The sequence below is a fragment of the Aedes albopictus genome, chromosome 1 (assembly GCF_035046485.1).
Source record: "Aedes albopictus strain Foshan chromosome 1, AalbF5, whole genome shotgun sequence".
Taxonomy (NCBI): Eukaryota; Metazoa; Arthropoda; class Insecta; order Diptera; family Culicidae; genus Aedes; species Aedes albopictus.
In genome coordinates, this window is record NC_085136.1 from 85,445,325 (window position 1) to 85,460,455 (window position 15,131).

Here is a 15,131-nt window from a genome sequence, read left to right on the forward strand (position 1 = left end):
ACGACGGCAATGTCTTATAAATTACATAAAAAGTAGCCTTATAATGTTTAAGTTTGGAATTTTCTCAGTGTAGAAATAGCAGCTAACGTTCTATTAGCGGTAAGTACTTTATATGACAGAAAAATTGTGACTACCCAACTCACAGTAAATCTTTTCTCGTAGCCGGAATCGGTTTCTACCCGGAGGCGCTATTCGGCACCATAGCTACCAGGACGGTGAACTGATTTCCACAATTCTGCTGACTCCGGTATGTAAGCTGGAGCGGAAAAAAAAACGACGAAGGAGTTGATAAAGCAGCAGGATACATTCAATTTAGGCGTAAGGCGTATGGAGTTTATCACGGTGTGATTAATAAAAGTAATTGTTTCATTGATTCTCATCAAATTTGTTCCTTATTTCTCTTTTTCTCTTAATACAAACGGCAGTACAATATAGTGTGTATAGCTGTATGAATACAGTACGGTATACAGTTGTTCTACTATAAAGAACAATAAATCACTGGCCATACATACATTATTCGTTTTTCTTCCAAATTTATGGTTAAACTGTTCTCCAACCATTTGCTATGCAGTGAATTGCCCGAAAAACTGGATAGTATGTTGACCAGTGAATCAAAATTCAACCATCGCGCAACAATAATGACAATGTCGCAACCTGTATTTGTTGCGACAAACAAACCCATGCGACATAAGTTTGTCCCAACTTGAAAATAATGGGATTCACATCGTACACCACGAGTTTAGAAATTTTTAAGCCTTGCAATGCGATTTTCGAACGGTACACACTTAAATTCAGAAATTGATCTCGGTAAACGGTTTACCGAGAATCCAACAGCTGATATCTCGGTAAAATATTTACTGATTCTCGGTTAAATTTTTACCGAGATTTCGGTAAACCATTACCGAGTCTCGATGAACTTTGCCGAGATCTCGGTAAAAAGTTGGATTACCGAGATCTCGGCAAAGTTTTAACGACATCTTGGTAAAACTTTTACCGAGATTCAGTGAAAATCATTACCGGATTCTCGGCTGTTGGATTCTCGGCAATTTGTTTGCTGAGGTCGGCGATTTAATTTAGGTGTGTAACTTCGAGTCGGTAAACACTGCAACTCTGGTGAAGCTCTATCATCAAACAGTTTCGACTTTGGGTTAGCAATAATTGATTATTCACGAGTTGAAAAGTACGCAACAAATTCAGCTTCCGTTTTGTCTGCAACAAAAAATTTCGAGATCATGTCATTATCTGTTACCAGTAGGGATAAAGAGTAATCGTCGCACCCTCTTTGTTGCTTGTTTTATGCCTCTTTTGTCTTACAATTGGGTTGTTTAGTGAATAAAATATTGCTATTTTCTATTGCCTAATCGAAAGAGGTCATTTTTCTGAGTATAACGTGATTTTATTGGATTCCAATACCTTTATTATGATGGTTTAATTGACAAAACAGTTTCAATTTTCGTGGATAGAATGACAGTTCAATCGATAAAGTGACATTTCGACCCGAACAAAAAAATTTCCTCATACAAACTTTACAAACATTTTAAAAATAGTTCCCGGGCTCCAAAAATTATGAAATTTTGGATTTCGACTAATTTTTGGGTGGAGAATCCGATTATGAAATAATCCGGATACCCCTAAAGAACCCAATTCTCTTCACTGATGTTGACCATATTCTATACTGTATTGCGAAAAATTTGTACGGGAAAATGAGCGATTTTTTATGGTAACCTATCTTAACCGCCTATTCCACATACTGTAAATTGGCGGGTTACCATTTATCAAACTGGCAAATATGTATTATATTTACATGGAATGGTTAGCTTACTGTTATCTCTCATAGTCTGAGTAATGGTTAAATGCCAATTATTATTGGTTATCTACAATATGTGAAACGTTACATTTACAGTTTATGTTTATGCGGGGCGTCTAAGTGTAAAAAGTTCGATTGAATTCGCATCTTGTCACTTCTGGAGCTCGATTTGAATAGGTCGTATGTGCTTTTGTCGATATAAAATTCGATCAGTTTATTTTAGTCATTGTAGCAATATGGCAGACATTTTGCAAACTTTTAGTGATGGAACAGGAAGCCTGTTTTGTGAGGATTCTGCTGTATGTATCGACATTGCTCAATTTCAACGGTTTTCGCTATAATAAGCGAATCCAACTGATCGAATTTTTAATCGACAAAAGCACATACGACCTATTCAAATCGAGCTCCAGACTTTATTTAATTTGCAGAAGAGAGAAACTAGAATTTTATTTAGCAACTGCTATTTCGTTTTGTTCGGGTTGGATATCGCACAGCCCTAGTCCCACAGCGCGGTTCCGCGAACCGGTTCAGATTTGACCAGGGATGCCAGGTGAAATTTTCGAATGTCTTCGCAAGGCACGTTGAAATGTCTTCACATGTCTTCACACACTATATTGTGACTTAAGTATAAAACTAATGTTAAAAATCAAAATTTATGCTATGTTCTCACTGCGCTCTATAAATATTAAGTAATAATGCGTGATGACCTTAATGATGACTTATATCAAGAAAGGCGTTGTAATTCCTCCAAGAGTCTGAAATCCCTTCAAGAGTTTCTTCTGGGATTCCTCCAGTTTTTTTGTGATTCCTGACAAAGCTTCCTAACAAATTTCATTCCTACAGAAGTACCTCGGGAATTACTTTCCAAGTTTCCAGATGTACTTCTCCAGGAGTCTTCGAGAAATTCTCCAGGAGTTTCTCGGGAATAGGAGGCAATCAGTGAAGTACTAGATTGAAAGTAGTGAGCTGGATTTTTGTATGGTGAGATGATCAATTCTTCATTTCTACAATGAAATGGTGCGAACAGCGTGGGTTATATGATTTCTTGCCTAATTTGATGCTGGTTGAGCAAAAGTTTGGGTTACTGTGTTGTTAAAGTTGCAAGAAATAAATAATACAACAACACAGTTACCCAAACTTTTGCTCAACCAGCATCAAATTAGGCAAGAAATCATATAACCCACGCTGTTTACACCATTTCATTGCAGAAATGGAGAAATGATCATCTCACCATACAAAAATCCAGCTCACTACTTTCAATCTAGTACTTCACTGATTGCCTCCTATTCGTCCATGGCTTCCCCAAGAATACCATGCAATATCCTTGAGAACCTTCGAAGAATTCTTGCAGCATTTGGGGTGGAATTCCTCCAGGATTAGCCGGGGATTTTTTCCATGATTTTACTGAAAATATGACCATAAATTTTTCGAAAATTGTCTCCTGAACTTCCATGAAATTTACTTGAAGTTTCCCAAGAAGTCTTCCAGCAATAATGCATGGTTTCCCTCGAATATTTCAAGGGTTTTCCAAAAAATCCTCAAGAAGTTCCTCGGATTTATTTCTAGAAAAAATCCTTCAGAATATCCTCGCGAATTCATCCAGGAATCCCTTGGAAATTTCTCCAAGAGTTCCTTGGAAATTCCACCATCAGTTCTTTAGAAATTTCTGCAGAAAATTCCAGGCAATTTCTACAAAAGTCCCAGAGAGTGTAGTGTATCTTGGAGCTCCAAGGAAATTCCTTAATGAGTTTCATGGAAATTTCCCCACGCGTCTTAGAGAATTTCTCCAGGAATTTTTCGGAAATACCTTCATGTATTCCCCGTATTCCGGAAATCCCCTTATAAGCAACCGAAGTATTGCTGCAGTAATTGTGGTAGAGTCCCTCTGGGATTTCCCAGGGAATTTCTCAACGATTTTTTTTAATTAACTTCATAAATTATTCGGAAATTTCATCTACAACTTCCACGAAATTTACTTCAGAAGTCTTCCGGATACTCCTCCAGCAATAATGCATGATTCCTAGGATTTATATCCAAGAGTTTCTAAAAAAAAATCCAGAAATTCTTCCAGAAGTTCTTCGGGAATTCATTCTTGAGCTCATAAGGAATTCCTCAAAGAGTTCTTCGGGAATTCCTCCAGAAGATAATTGGGAATTTCTGCAGTAGGTTCTCGGAAATTCCTTTAGAAGTTCCTCGGAAATTCCTCCAGCAGTCTCTCGGGATTTCCTCCAGAAGTGTCTGGGGAATTCTTCAGGAAATTTCCGGGAATTCTTCCACAAGTTCTTCTTGAATTCTTCCAGGAGTTTTACGGGAGCTCTTCCAGAAGAATTTCGGGAATTCCTCAAGGAGATCCTCGGAAATTCCTAGTAGAAATTCTCGGGAATTCCTCCAGGAGTTCTTCGGGAATTCCTCCAGGAGTTCTTCGGGAATTCCTCCAGGAGTTCCTCAGGAATTCCTCCAGAAGTTCCTTCGGACTTTCCTCTAGGAGTTCTTTGGAAATTCCGCCATGAGTTCTTCGGAAAATTCTTCCAGGAAATCCACGGGGAGTTTCAGGAGCAGAGATGCCAGATGATTTTTTGAAAAATCTGTATCACTCTTTTGAAAAATCTGTATCCCATACAAAATTTGGGAGAAAAATCTGTATCCCATACACAAATAAGATTACCCCTCTATCTCAAAAATCTGTATTTCATATAAAACGAAATCTGTACGGATGCTAAAAAATCTGTATAATACAGATAGATCTGTATATATGGCATCCCTGTTCAGGAGTTTCATGGAAATTTCTGCAAGAGTCCCTGAGAATTTCTCCAGGAAATTCCCTCCAGAATTTCCATGAAATTCACTTCAGAAGTTCATCAAGAACTCCTCCAGCAATAATGCATGATTCTCTCCAGGTGTTCCCTAGTACTTTTCGTGGTTTTTCTCGAAAATTCCTAAAGAAGTTTCTCGTATTTATTTCCACGAATTCTACAAAGAAATCCAAAAAATCATCCAGGAGTTCCAAGAGTATTCCTCCCGGAATCTCTCGAAAATTCCTCCAGTATATCCTCGGAAATACCTCCAGAAGATCCTCTGGAAATCGTCCTGGAGTTCATCGGAAATTCCTCCACGAGTTATTCACGAATTCCCCTAGGAGGTCCTAAGGAAGTCATGCAGGAGTTCCTCGAGAATTATTCAAGAAGATCTTCGGGTAATCCTTCAAGAAGATCTTCGGGTAATTCTCCAGAAGATCCTTAGGGATTCCTCCTGGAAATCGTCAGGAGTTCCTCCAGGATTTCCTCCAGAAATTCCTCAGGAACTCCACCTCGGGCATTCCTTCATAAGTTTCCAAAAATTCCTCCAGGAGTTCCTCAGAAATTTCGTCAGGAGTAACTGGAGGTATCCATAGGAACATCCAGTTGAACTTCTGATAAACTCCTGAAAGTCCTCCTCCGTGAAAGTTTCCCCGAGAAAATCCTAGAGGGATTCTCGAGGATCTCCTGTAGAAATTCCCAAGGAGCTCTTGGAGAAATTCCCAAGGAGCTCTTGGAGAAATTTTCAAGGATATTCATTAGGAATTCTCGAGAAACTCCTGGAGGTCTACCCGTGATTCTCCTGGAGAGATTCCCGAGTATCTCGTAAAGAAGTTCTTAGAGAAATTCCCGAGTATCTCGTAAAGGAGATCTTAGAGGAATTCCCAGGTAATCTCTGAAGAAATTCCCGAAGAACTTCGGAGTAACCTTCGGACCTGAGTAACTTCTGGAGGATTTTTTGGGAAATTTATGGAAGAATTCTCGAGGAACTCCTGAAAGAATTCCTGAGGAACTCCGGGAAGAATTTCGATGAACCCCTAGAGGAATTCCTGAGGAACTCCTAAAGGAGTTTTCGATGAACTTCTGAAAAAGTTCCGGTGGATCTCCTTGAGGAATTCCTGAAGAACTCCTACAGGAATTCCCGAGGAACTCCAGACGGAATTTTCTAGCGGGACTTCTAGAAGTATAGCCGAGAATCTCTTGAAGAGGTTCCAGAGGAACTCCTGGAAGAATCTCCATGGAACTAGTGGAGAAATTCGCGAGGAACTCCTGAAGAATACCTAAGGATCTCCTGGATGAATTCTTGAGAAACTCCTGGAGGAATTCCCGAGCAACTCCTGGAAGAATACCTGAGGATCTCCTGGATGAATTCTTGAGAAACTCCTGGATGAATTCTTGAGAAACTCCTGGAGAAATTCCCGAGGAACTCCTAGAGGAATTCCCGAGGAACTCCTGGAGAAATTCTCGAGGAGCTTCTGGAGGAATTGCGCGGAATACATGGAGCAATTCCCGAGGAACTCCTGAAGAAGTTCTCGGTAAACTCCAGGAGGAATTCCCGAGGAACTTTTCCTCCTCCTTCCGAGGAATACATGAAGGAATTTCCTAGGAACTACTAGAGGAGTTCCCAAGGCACTTGTGAAGAAATTATCGGCAAACTTCTGCAGGAATTCCTGAGAAACTGTAGGAATCTGTAAGTTTCTATCAACAAAAATTAAAACGCTTTCAACTGAAATTGTTCCAAGATTTGAGTTAATTGGGTTGGATCAAAACTATAAATACTATTTTCAGGCTTTCAAAAGTCTTTAAAAGTCTTCACATAATTTGAAATGTCTTCAATATGTCTTCACAAAAATAAATGTCTTCACAGAAGTTCAAATGTCTTCACATTGAAGACATGTCTTCACATCTGGCATCCCTGGATTTGACATTTATTTCCTTTGCGTGAAAAAAGGGAAAATAAAAATCTCTGCTCCCGCCCGTCCACGGCCCTTTCAAACCGAACCGAGTCCGACGGCGAAGACAGGGTTGCCACACATACAGAATAATCTGTATTTTACAGATTTTTAGGGGTATATCCCGATACAGAATCTGTATATACAGAATTACAGATTTATTGAAAACTTAAAAATTATACAGATTTTACAGATATGTTTACAGATTTTCAGAAAAACAATACAGATTTATACAGATTTTTGAGCCAAAGTCAAAATACAAATTTTGGATATTCTGTCAAACAAAAAATTCAGCGTGACAAACCCAGTAAGAGTTGAAATTACTTGGATTTTCTTTGTTTCTTAGTTGATTGTTTGCCTCTTTCTCAATAATTTTTGATACAGATTAAAAATACAGAATTTTTGCTTTCAAATACAGATATACAGATTTTTTACGAAAAATATACAGATTTAAATGTGGCAACCCTGGGCGAAGATTTTCTTCATTCGTGTCGTTATGTTTGTGGTGATCGGATGCGTGGTGCGGATTGATTGCGTCTGTAGTGGCTGATCAGAAAGCAAAAAAAATATTGACTGGTGCTGCTGGCCACTTTTGGTCGGTGTGGTGTGTCCCCACCCGCGTCTCGCGGTTCAGTGAGCTAACTTTTGTGTCCCGGATTGTGCTTTGGCTCTGATCCCGCGGGATGTGAATTTGATTGCGTGATATTCGGCTCCCGTTGAAGGAAAAAAATCGGATGAAAAGTGCAAATCGCGGATGGTGGAAGAAAATCGGGCGTTCGGACGTTCCGGAGACGGGTGTGGATTAACACTTTCTTGTGTGTTGGTACGGAACGGAGGAAAAGCAATAGCATTCTGGTTTTCTGGTCGCTGATGGCGATAGTCGGACGTGGATGTGAAGAAAAAGTGAATTTTCCGTGCAGAAAAAACTGCGTGAAAAGTTGCCAGCATAATCATTATTGTGAGTGAAGGATTGTTTCGCTTTTTGTGTGCCCTTCTTGATCCGGATGACTGCATGCGAGTGAGTGTGTGTTTTGCATTTTGATTATGACGGACGGCGGCGATGGTTGCTGATGTGCTGATGGAGCGAATATTGAAGGAATTCTCGGAACGGCGGAGAAGAGGGTGGAGATTTTGGTCGATTATATAAATATTACGGGGGAGCGGACCGAGATGAACGGGTGCGGCAGGATGAACTGAATCGAAATAGTTTAGCCAAGGAAATGGCCAAGTGTGCGGAAGCTGAGCCGACTAGAAAGCGCAACGGCCGACCAAATCAGTGTTGTGCTTGCCTTTCAATTCCCCGCTATGAACGCACCAGCCAGTAGGAGAGCCGTTGATGGTTGATTCCGCTGATCGAAAGAAAGAAAGAATCGCGAGACCTGATTATTTATAGCAGCGTTGCCAAAGATCGGCTAAACATGAATGCAATGAAGTTATATTCATGAAATGATTGCAATCGTTGCGTTGGGAGAGGTATTCAAAATCTTCGGATCTGCAGTCAGATAAACTATATCTTGGAAGATCAGCGTCCTACCGTCTTCACAGTAATGTTCTACGGAAGACATGGAGCCACAAGACAGGTCTCTTCAATCAAGCATATGGAACAGAATATTACTTCAGAATTATCTTGCGCAACATTCCGCTAGTAAAACCCACATTCTAGTTGAACTTGAAACATCAATCGGCTACAGCAGATAACAAACTTTCCAGTACGCAGAATCGGACGGATACACCATGCTGCTGAGCTCTTCGTTTGGCTCGTAGACGGTTGATGCACGGTAATATTTCATGTCAAAGAAAAAAACCTGGACCATGTCAGCATTCGAGAATCGAACTCAGACACCCTCAATACCATCTTGCTGAATGGCGACGCGGTCGCGGTGGGGCCTATATTACCAGCATTCTGCTAATTAATAGTAGGGCATATATGAACCAAACTGTAAAGACGAGGGTATTCAGCTTGGTGATGCTGAGGGTGACGGTAGTGCAGAAAATTTCATTTCGCCATATCTAAATTCAACCATCTAAAGCTCATTTTAGAAGCTGAACCTGAGAATATGGTATATGAAAAACTTGTGCGGCTAGACCAGTTCTGCAAGAAAGTCACGGAAAACCCGCTATTTTTTAAGTATTTAAGGTAAATGTCACAGACTACCTTTGAAAAATGCTAAATGATATTCACCGTGAATTTATGGTGGCCTAAAACAATCGAGGTAACCGCTCAAAAGAAGCTAAAGCCTTCAGTACACGCTTGGCCAAGTGTGCAAATTTTTCCGCACGCATAACTTAGCAGGTCAACAGCGATCGCAACGTTGACAAAACATCGGAAATGTCAAGCGTTTGCTTTGATGTTGTTTGATGCGTGCGGAAAAGCTTGCACACTTGGCAAAGCGTGTACTGAAGGCTTAAACAAGCTTCAAAGACTTGCATGTATATTAATTACAGGGGCAATGAAAAGCACACCATCGGTTGCATTAGATGTCCTTCTCAGTACAGGTAGTCTTCGATATAACGTAAAACAAAGTTTTCTCTTTGTACGTTATATCGAAGCAGAGAAAAATTTAATATTTTTTATGCTAATATTGATGATTTAGACGTGAAATTAACCCCAAATAATATCGGCGAAATTCACAAAACCAATAATGAAAAACATGAGTTTTCACGAAAAAGTAATTTCGTTTTTTGTGCTTCGATATAACGTACATTTTTTTTCTCAAATTTGCGCTAATTCTAGGATACAATTTCAATACTGCAAGAAAAAATTGATTTGTGTGATTTCGTAGCTTATCTGAGGGTTATTCCTGGGAAAAATTAAAATTTTCAATGTTGTACGTTATATCGAAGCAAAACCCTGATAGAAAATATCATAAAAATACGATAAATTTTATTGTTACAACACCATTATTTCGAAAAATATTCACCATTAAACGTATTGTAATTTACACGGCACACTCACCATCATCCTTATTGTTCTATACCATTCGGCGAATGGTAAATGGCAATTTTACAATAAAAAATGGTGGTCGTTATGTATCTTAACCATAAAATTTTGAGAAAATTTTCATACACTTTTTCGCGAAAAACAATAGAATGTATTGTGTTTTTATGAGACATTTTTAGGGCAATTTTCAAAAGAAAACAATATATCTTAATGTTTTTTCATTGTTCTTACAATACAAATACAATTAATTGAATGGCGTCAAATGAATCGTTGTTACAATAAAAATACAATAATATTTGTTGTTATTTGTAAGCAGTTTTTGCTTTTGAAAATCCATAGAATTTATATTTCTCGCTTACATTTATATCCAGCATTTACGAGCACTAACGGCCGCCAGAATGATATGCACATGTTATGATAAGAATCAAACACTCTAATGTCTGTCTGGTGAGTATTGCTTGGCAGCTGTTGATAAGATCTATCTTCAATCTTTTGAAATAACTGTCAAATATCACAAGTCAGACCTCAGGAAGTATGATCCATACCATAAATCGTTCACAATTCATGTGGCCATTAGTATCTGTAAATGCTGGAGAAAATTGTTACCGACAAATATGAATTCTTTGGTTTTTCAAAGGCGAAATCTGTTAACATAACAACAAGTATTATTGCATGTTTATTTTAACATCGGTTCAATTGACCTCATTAAACTAATTGTATTGTTATCAATGGTAGTTTACTATTTACTAGATTCCTTTAATTTATTGGAAAACATTAGAAAAATGGTTGTTTATCTTTTTCTTGTCGTAACATCCTCACTTGGCTAAACCTGCTTCAGCTAGTTTTCTATAAGTACTTCCTCAGTTATTCATTGAGAGCTTCCTCTGCCAACACGGCTTGACGTCTGTCAGTTGTTGAAGTTTTAGCGAATAACATTCGATAACCGAAACATCTATACTGTACTCAAATTTAAAAAGAAAACTATAAAAAAAATATGTCAAGTGATTTTGTATTTGATTATACAAACATGATCCAAGCAACAATAATATTTATTGTTATTTATTTGTTACGAATTGTTTTTAAGTGTAATTGAGAAATAAACTCTTTTTTAATAAAAAGTCCATGAGAACTTTGCACGCACTTTTGCAACTATTTAGAAACAACTTAAATTAATTTTTACTGATAGTAACTTTAAATTGTTATAGAACTATTGAAAAACAATCGAATGAATTAGTCACTAATAAAGCTAATGTTCACTTATTGTACGAACTATATGGGCTTGATTTCTATTGTAAAAAGTAACAATATACAGGGTGTTAGGTTCCTGAGTGCAAACTTTTTAAAAGGTGATAGAGGACCATAAATGGTGAAAAAAATTGTTCTACGCATATGGTCAAATCTCAACCGTTACGTAGTTATTGAACTTCCCATGTTATTGACTCTTATTGCCCTAACTGGCAATAACTTGAAAATGGTCAAACTTGTCGAAGTTTTTTACCCTTATTCGAAAGATTATTGAATTTTCTATCAAATGTCATCTTTGAATCGATTGGTTTAGTTAAATAGCTAAGTTTTCTAGTGCAAAATAGCTAAAAATAGTGTATTTTTATTGGTTTTTGTCAATTATCTTTGAAACATGCGTAATAAATTAAAATTCTTTCTTCGGCAAAGTTGTGGTCCCTGTTACACTCTACAATTCGTTCATCAACACCAAACGTCTAGCTCTTATCGTTTTCTTGCAATTTTGATTTTAATGCTCGGCACAATGCGCAAAAAAGTGCTTTCCATGACAGTTTCAAATTTTTGATCTGAAATGCGATGTTAAAATCGAAATTGCAACAAAACGATAAGAGATAAAAGTTTGATGTCAAAGAACGAACTGTAGAGTGGAGCAGGGGCCACAACTTTGCCGAAGAAAGAATTTTGATTTATTACGCGTTTTTCAAAGATAATTGACAAAAATAAATTAAAACACACTACTTTTGAGCTATTTGCTTTAGAAAACTTAGTTATTTAACTAAACCAATCGATTCAAAGATGCCATTTGATAGAAAATTCAATAATCTTTCGAATATGGGTCAAAAAACTTTGTTAAGTTTAACCATTTTCATGTTATAGACAGTTAAGGCAATAAGGGTCGAAAACATGGGAAGTTCAATAACTACGTAACGGTTGAGATTTGACCATGTGCGTAGAACAATTTTTTGCTCTATTTATGGTCCTCTAACACCCTTTAAAAAGTTTGCACTCAGGAACCTAACACCCTGTATATACTATGTGTTTTATTGTGAACAATAAAACCAGTCATATGTTAATAATATTTACCATGTAATGAATGGTATTTTTTTATCCGGGAATGTACGTTATATCTAGTTCGCTATTTTTATTTTATTTTAGCACTTCGGAGAGTTGTAGAAAAACACCTTTGGTTCAGTTGAAGATCTAGCAAAGAATGCCAGCTAATTGTTTATTCGAACCCCACATAAGCTTGCAAGCGTTACTCGCTTGGATTAGTATACAGTAAGAGCCCAATAGCATTGCGCGATTCTCATTTGCTCGATCTGTCATTTAACAGGATATTACAGCTATATCGAGGGTACGTTATATCGAAGAATACCTGTATGTTACCTTTGCACCAATTTGTTCCACTGCAAGCGGCAAAAAGTGCCCTGCAGTGTCTGCGTCACAACAAACTACTGCTAGAAGGTGATCTAGTAGGGCATTTGAAGATCGTCAAAGACTTCAATTTAAACTCAGATATTGAAACAGCAAAGGATTGGATGATTACGAAGACCAACTGTTGTTTATGTTGCAAGAAATAGAGAAAACAACAACACTGTTGCCCAAAGTTTTGCTCAAACAGCATCAAATTAGGCAAGGTATCATAATACCCACGCGTTTTGCACCATTTCATTGCAGAAACGGAGAATTGGCCTTCTCACTATACTGAAATTCAGCTCATTACCACAAATCTAGTACTTCACCGATCTGTCCTATTCAATGAAAATGTCCCCAAGTGTATATGGCAACCTTATTTTTAGTACTTGTTTATCAATCATCAAGTATCAGATACTCTTATATATGTATGCTCAGATAAGTGGTCCTATTATTTCGTCGTTTCGTATAGCTGAAACTTTTGATGTAGTGAACAGTACTCAATCTTAAGTACAAATTAAAATTCACGTAATTCCATGGCGAGCATCACATCGTCAAAATTGGCCATTTTGTATGAAAAATGGCTGGTGGTCTTATTGTTTTGTCCGACACTATACTACTCTATGTGGACGACATGAACATAGGAGGTGTTCAAGAATACTCACCAGGCATTCCAACAGCACTTCAACGTGACGGCATTAGGAGATGTGAAGCACTGTCTAGGAATCGAGATTGAGAGAGATGGTAACGGATTCCTGCTGAATCAAGAACTAAATCATCCCGAAGCTTGCGAAACGGTTAGGTCTGGAAATACCTCAAGATTGGACAACAGACTGAATTAGCCAAATTCACATTTAAACAATGTTAACTAAGGGTACGCATGCCCTTTGGGTCTGCAGCAAAACATTAGGAAACATCTGAGGTTTTAGACCAAACGTGATTAACTGGGTTTATGCTGCGATAGTCCGGCATAAGATTACGTATGCTTCACTTATTTGTTGGCCCAAACAAGTGAGATTACCTCTCAAAAGAAGCTAGATAAGCTACAACGACTAGACAGACAGGAATGAAAAGCACTCCATCAATAGCTTTGGATGATCTTCTCAATATACTGCCATTGCATTTGTTAAAGAATAGTTTCTACTTCATCCGTACTGTGCAAAAAGATAGAACAAGCAATGGCTATAGTTTCCACTTCTTACGTACTGTGCAAAAAGATAGGGCTAGTTATGAATCCCCATACTACATCAGTTGTCAAAATTACTTGCGAAAAATGGAGGAATTTCACTTGAGCCTTCTACAGAAAGTGCCTTGCCCGGTGATGAAAACGCCGACATTCCAGCTAGACTAAATGCGGCAGCATTCTTGGCAAGCCCTGAATCTTTCTGTGGAGTTCCGGATGAAATTGGAATGGAACGGCTACGTCCAAGCAAGCGAAAATGTTTATTAAACCCAGTGCAGAAAAATCCATGTCCACATTGAACTTAAACAAAAGAAATCTCAGTGTAATTACTGGTATGATGACTGGTAACAGCGCAAGTAAATATCGTCCGAATAAAATTGTAAAAATCCAATCTTCTGAGTGTCGTTTCTGAGAGTGACGTTTCAGATGTGACTAAAATTCATCGATAAATGTCACGTAATACTATCAGGTGGCTTGAACGTAGATTTGTAGACTCTTCAAAGACTTGCCTAGTCTATTTCCTAGTCAAACATATTGCACATGTGCATAGATTTGGCCAGGCTTGAATCTGCAATGTAAAATACGGTTTTCGAAGCAGTTTGCAAGCTTATGTTCAAAACGTTTACAATCGTAAATACCTAAAACCGACTTTTCTTCCGGCGAAAGCATAATCTTCAAATCTTCAAGTTCGAAGATTTATCGAATTGCTATACCTGTTTATGTGATAGTAATTTCTTCACGTATTCGATCGAACTGAATGGTCTCCATTACAGTAATCAAAACTTCATAGTATTTCGGATAGGCTTACAACAGTTAGCATTCGACATTTTCATCTCTTTCGCCAGCTAATTTCATTTCACGGAATATCTTCCTCAAACTGGATAAGAAATGGCTTCATATTTTCTCTTTCTTTGAGCCGCAGTTCTTAAAATTCCTTTAATAGAAACAACTATTTCGACTCTTTCAAATGTGTTCCTGAGTGCATCCAAATCTTCCTCTGCTGGTCGTTTCTCATTCACAAATTCGAGCTGATGTCTAGATATATGTTGGATTTTTAGGTTCTGGCATCTTCAATCTCTGGCCATTCTGTCGTTTAGCCTTTCGTTGTTGTTTCTCTTCAGCAGTATCTTCTGAATGATCCCTTTCGTTCTCTTCATCAGCGGAAGCATTCTTTAATGCGTCGAGAGCACCGTATCCGAGAACAAAGTAACTGAGACCGTTACAGCGACTACTTAGATTAGCGGACAGATATTTATCGAAGCTGATTTCCCACCGATGAGCAGTACTCAGTCGCTTCAGTCATCCCCTGATGCGAATGATACGTTCATCACAATAACTTCCATACCACACCAAGAAGAACAACAGAATACAAGCGAAGCGGATGATGCCAATAACGAGAGCAGTTCAATTTCTCCGTACGCGACCTACGATGGCAGTTACAATCGACGGCTGCCAACAAAGCACAGGAAGGAGAAAAAAAGTTGTGTACTATCGAGGGATCACAGGGCATGATATCAATTCGCCTAACGAAAAATGCAAATAGTCTTTTCGGCCCCGTTAAGCTTTTAGGCCTAACATGAGCCTAACTAAATAAAGGGTTGAAAACTAAAATGCTCCTTGTGCAATTTGGAAGGGCATCGAAGAGATTCCTGCCCGCAAAGAAAAACCCAAAAACGGAAAGAGAAAAGATAAGAAGTATCATATGTGGGAATAGTTGGAAACTGAGTTGTGTCACAATCAACGGAATCGGAAGCAGCAAGTAGTAGTCCAGGAAGACAAAGCGGAACAAAAGTTGAGA

General features: G+C 38.2%; 1 protein-coding gene across 2 annotated transcripts in view; it reads left to right on the forward strand.

Moving 5' to 3' along the window:
* Positions 1–7,016: 7,016 nt before the first annotated feature.
* The window catches only part of LOC109622444 (F-actin-monooxygenase Mical-like), a 237,276-nt gene continuing 229,161 nt past the window's right edge, over positions 7,017–15,131 (forward strand). For both annotated transcript variants that reach the window (XR_009996097.1, XR_009996098.1), the window contains exon 1: positions 7,017–7,512. The gene's annotated coding sequence lies outside the window, so the exon portion shown is untranslated. The remainder of the gene's footprint in view (positions 7,513–15,131) is intronic.